Source organism: Lygodium microphyllum, chromosome 12 (assembly GCF_053477565.2).
Source record: "Lygodium microphyllum isolate KBCC chromosome 12, Lygodium_microphyllum_v1.1.10, whole genome shotgun sequence".
Taxonomy (NCBI): Eukaryota; Viridiplantae; Streptophyta; class Polypodiopsida; order Schizaeales; family Lygodiaceae; genus Lygodium; species Lygodium microphyllum.
Window position 1 is genome coordinate 100,022,495 of NC_141146.1, and position 5,838 is coordinate 100,028,332.

At 39.0% G+C, this 5,838-nt stretch overlaps 1 pseudogene; it reads left to right on the forward strand.

Annotated features, from left to right (window-relative positions):
- Positions 1 to 569: 569 nt before the first annotated feature.
- Positions 570 to 1,199, forward strand: LOC148028098 (germin-like protein subfamily 1 member 1 pseudogene; annotated as a pseudogene).
- Positions 1,200 to 5,838: the final 4,639 nt, after the last annotated feature.

The following is a 5,838-nucleotide window of genomic DNA, read 5'->3' on the forward strand; positions in this document are numbered from 1 at the left end:
AGATGAATTTACAAGTCCAGACTCACTGATCGCCTGTAGGTTGATCATCGAGATTTCATAACGAAGAAGCGGCCTTGGATCAGGTCTCTTCTAACCTCTTGTTACCTGTTTGGCCCTCCCAGATGAATAACGGAGCTCAGGTTGACATTCTAACGATCATCATACGGCACGATAAGGGCGGTGGAACGCGGTGGAGGCTTTAAGTAGACAGGCTGGTCAGCATAAGGGTGCAGGTCCTGCATGATCAGGCACAAGAGTTAATGTAGCATATAATGGACCTCGCAAGGTCGACTGATCGTTTAAGCAGGGAGAGATCTTGAGGGCGCTGTCACGTTAGACGTCGTGTAGCTCAGTCGAGCAGATGAGTTTGTGAGGCTACTATAACTCGACCCGGTACTCCAGCACATACATAGATACAGTGACTGTGACGCAAGATCCAGCCTGCAGCTAGAGAGCTATACACGGCCAGTCGTTCTTTCAACCTCCGGCATAATATCGTTAATATAATAGGAGTAGCTATGAAGCTGCTGCTGGGTATTAATATGATGATAATGATGATGATGATGATGATGGCCGGCCGTAGTACTGTGCATGCCGCGGAACCGGACCCGGTGCAGGACTTCTGCGTGACGGACGCGGACCAGGCGCAGAAGGTGTTCATCAACGGCCAGCCGTGCAAGGATCCGGCCAATGTGACAGCGGCCGACTTCAAGAGCTCCCTGCTGAGGACTCCGGCCAACCCGGGAGCCAATCCCTTCGGCGTCGGGGTGGTGGTCGCGTCGGCGGTGAACTTCGGCGGGCTCAACACGCAGGGGCTCACGGTGGCACGCCTGGACTTCGCAGCGGGCGGCGTCCTGCCACCGCACGTGCACCCGCGCGCCTCCGAGGCCTTCCTTCTAGTGAAGGGCCGCGTGTCGGTCGGCTTCGTGGATGGCAACAACGTGCTGTACGCACAGACCCTCTTCGCCGGTGACCTCTTCATCTTTCCGCGCGGCCTCGCCCATTACATCCTCAACGTCGGCAGTGGCCCCGCCCTCGCCTACGCCTCCTTGAACAGCCAGAACCCGGGCGTCAGCCTCCTCAACCTCAATCTCTTCGCCTCACACCCCCCCATCCCTCACGCCGTCCTCCAGAAGTCCTTCGCTCTCTCCCCGCACCAGCTCCACGCCATCCGCAAGGCCTTCACCGGCCCTGCCTAATTATAATTAGCCTCTAGCATATTGAAAATCGATCTCTTGCGACGTTAGCATATTGCTCGCGTCGATCGTACGACGTTTGTACGATTGTTTTACTTACAATAAGACAAATTGTGATGTGTTGCAATGAGAAGTTTTTTTCTCCCTAGCTGCACTCCTGTAAAAGTAAACTAGTCTTTCCTCCTTGCTGCCTTTGAGTTTTGTATGTAGCAAAGAGAATTCTTTACCTTCTTGGTCTGCTGCCCTTTGCCTTACCGAAGAGTCCGGGTGATATTTTCTTTTGCTACACTCATTAGGAAACTCACGAATAACTTTGAATATCTCGCATTATGTGTTGATGATTCATTAAGTGTTTATGTTCATGGCATTCCCATCGGCATAATGAAGATTGAATTGGGCAACACTTTTTCATATAATATAGCTAAAAACTTAAATGACTAAAAAAATAATTCTAGCTTTCTAATATCTCGCATTGTTTATTGATTATTTAATTAATTGTTTCATCTTTTAATTATTTCTTCTATTACATGAGTCATGGCATTTTCTTATGTACCCCTCTTCAAGTCCCAAATCAATACAACCTTGTGCACTAAGATCATACACATCCTATATCTACTAGACCCTCCCATTCCAACAAGATTAAGGATTAATCATCATGACCAAAAGAGTGGACAAATATTCCATCCATAAATATACTAGACCCTCCCATTCCAACAAGATTAAGGACTAATCATCATGACCAAAAGTGGACAAACGTGATTAACATCATGACCAAAGAATTGGACAAACATTACATCCATAAATGCATTCAAGGTCTTGACTCTCTTTCACCATGGAGAGACAAAGAGACAATGTGTGATGTCCCTGTTTTTTAATGAAATGTCATCATTTTTAGCTCTTGAATCTTTACCTATTTTTGCATTATGTCCATTATTCAAGAATCTGTTATCTTATTCATTAGTTTAGCCATTGGAAAATGGGACAATTCAATCCCTGAACAAGGATATATATCCAATTTGAACTTAGGAAAGACAATCCAAACTCCATTGCAAAATAATAAAGATGTGAATCAAGGCTGAAGAGTGCATCATGAACACTTAGAGGATCAACGAGACATATGGCAATATCATCTTGGGAAAGAGGAAGGGGATCACCATGATAAGCACTATGATGAAGGGACGAATCAAGTTGAGCACTTTGGAGTAAAGGCCTTTGAGTGATTGAGCTCATGATAGGGATGGAAAGATAGGTTCCTCTACAACACGGGCCATTGGAGAAAATACATTGAACAATAGTGAAGAGAGAGTTTGTTCAGTGTAGGATGAGTAGAAGGTTCACTTGAAATTGGAAAAGAAGAAAGAAGTGGGCAGGATGCATGAAGTATCTCCATATATTTGATATTCAATGCACCATTTGGTGATAAAAAACTAGCCACATCCCAAGAGACGATATCTTGGTGTGGTTCGAGGAAAGTGAGCCATGTCATGAGTTAGTTATTGATAATCAAACACATATAGAAGCCAATGTACATGATAAGACTGACTTATCATTTCAAAAAAGAATTCCTTCATGATTTGTTGTGTATAACATAACTATGTGGGTGCCTTACCTCTAATGATTTTTGAAATGGCTGATGGAAGCATTTATCATTTAAAAAGTAAAGTCATGTAAAGTGTTCACTTCTAAACAAAGATCGATCATGAGTGATGAGTGGTGCAAAGCATACTTCATCCATAATGAAGCAAGACATGCAAGGTTCTGAGTTGCTATGTCACCATTAGTGCATAGAGTGCAAGGCACTAGGAAAGCTTTCATTACTAACAAAATGCTAAAATAATTGGGCTCGCAATAGACCACAAGGATCCAAATGTTATGAAATTATATTGATCACAATATTTTACTAGAACTCAATATCAAAATAAGTTGACTTTATTTTACTTTTTGTGGTTTTTTAAAATTTTCATATACTCCATGACTTATCACATGAAGCACACATGTAATCTTGGGGAGGCATCACTCATGAATATATGTGTGTGCCATGTGATTTCAAAATAAGGAATTTTTAAAATACTACTCTTATACATTTTTTTACATACAGAAGGGTGTTAGATAAAGGGGATTATTTAAAGATTGAATAGAAAAGGGTTGTATTTTATTTAACAAAAGTTCATATATAAGGGTATTTATAAATAGGCCTTCAATGCACATGATATAGAGGATATAGGCATAGTGAACCCTGAGCACGTGATACTCATCGCATTATACCTGGTAGACAAATGGAAGGATACTAATGTGCTTTGTGTTGTGAGTAGATTATTAAACAAAGTTATGTAGAATTATTATTTTTCAGTGTGCATTTTCATGTATGAAAATTACACACCTTAGAGTTTGGAAATAAATTTAGTGAAAAGTATACACTACACAGTGTGGAAATGTTATATTTTTATGGGTGCTCATAAGCACAAGGACTTCGCATGAGCACATATATAATAGATTTATTTTGAATGTATTTATTACAAGGGTTAAAATATTATTTTTGGATATAAAGCTATTTAGAATATGGCATGCTAGATTTATTTTCCCTAAAGTAAGTCATACAAGAAAAGGGAACACAAGAACACTAAAAGATGCCTTTCATACATTTTGACTACAAAAGCTTTATTTAACTTTATAAATGCAAGCGTGGGATAGTTCCTCATCCATGCTTGGCAAGAGATCATATCAGCTGTTGCTCCATTATCCACATTAAGCATTGGTCTATTATTCAATGATCGCAAGCTCTACATAGAGGTCTTTTTTGTAGAAAGGACTCTTATGAACATGAGTTATTACCTTTCATTTGACCTTTCATTGTTGATAAAGACTTGTTTAAAGATCTATTTCTCTTCCCTCTCTTACTAGAAAAACCATGATAGTAGTAAGAAATTTGATTTTCTAGTGATTTAGAGAAAGAAGGTGGTTTCTAACTATTAAGAGGGAACATGAAATCAAGAACCATTGATTTGTTTGTCTTGACATTTTGTTTCTAAAACCACCCTTCTATCCTACATGCAATCAATAACTGTTGATTTGTTTGTGTGGATTCTAGCTCTAAAACCACCATTCTATTATATGAATTGTGTCATCCTAGTCTCCTCTTCAATTAATGACATTGCTCCACCCTGTCTAACACAATTTTACTATCGATGTTTTCACTAGATTGATGTTGTCAAAGTGTGTAGGATAGAAGGTCTACCAAAAGGATATGAGAGAGTAGGTTTTACAGAGAGTGAGATAGGAAATAGCAAGAAAGAAAGAGTATTAGGTGTTAAGATAAAGTAAAAGACAATGATAGAGGCACAATCCAATGATAGCGAGAAAGAAAGAGTAGTAGGTGTTAAGATAAAGTAAAAGACAATGATAGAGGCACAATCCAATGATTTCTATTCCATATATAGTTCATTAGTACATCTCAATACAACCATATAAGATGCCTAGATCCTAAGTATGCAAACACACTTGGGATGATTGCCCAACACATAATTTGAGAGTATAGCTCAGAAATCCTCTAAGATGCATCAAGATCTCTACTACACATAGAACAAAATCAAAGACATGCATCTCATAAATCCATACATACATCTAAATCTTTGTAGTAGATGATGTGTATTAATGTTGAAAAGTGCCACCAAGCATGAAAATCCATCAAAACCACAGTTTCACCTTGACGGGGCTTCAAAACTCACTTCATTCCTATATGATAATTTTATTACAACAAGAAGAAAACACTCCTTTTTGCCCATGATCCCACTCTGAACTTGAGTTTTGATAATACTCGAATCTTCTCTAGTCTCAAAGAGTTTGATTCCATCAACACATGCATTTAGAAGTTAGTTTGAAGCTCATGAACTTCATGGGCAATGTATTTCCATATTCTAGATAGCAAAATTTTCAAGAATTGCTCTTAAAACCCTCTTTCAAGTCCTTTTATCATAAGCTTTGATGGCTTTTCCTTTTGCCCTATCTTTGGAGATTCCTGTTGAGCATGAGAAGCATATATTTCTCCTTTCCAAACCTACAATTTTTCCATAAGTAGACTAAAAATTTTGGACCAATTTTTTCCCAGCTTTCTAGTTGTCTAGGATTGGCTTCACACAAAAGTCTCACTATTTTCTTTCTTATCCTTTGCATATTCAATATATGTGGACACTTATGCCCTTGTCCTATGAGAAGTGGACATTATCTTGGGAACTCATTCTTGACACTTCTGGTCCTAACCATTTACAATCTTTGCAAAGTACGTGGTCATCGACTTAATAGGCATATCATATGTAAATTTTTTCTTACACTTGGCTAGTCTTTGATGTTTCCTGTACATCACTCATACTCATATATAGTCTTTAAGAGATAATCAACTTTCATTTCCCTTACCAAATAGTGGTCATGAGACATAGATGAAATTATAATATTTCTAATTAATCTGTAAGATTTACTAAATGGGCACACTATGTCATGGCATCCACCCCCTTCCAAACTTACACATCCTCTAAATGGGCCACAACTACCCATCATCATCTCCAAGCTCAACTATTTGCTGAAAGTCATCATTGTCTATGGTAAGTTCTTTCACTTCTTTTGTAATACCTTCTTCATCTACCTTGTT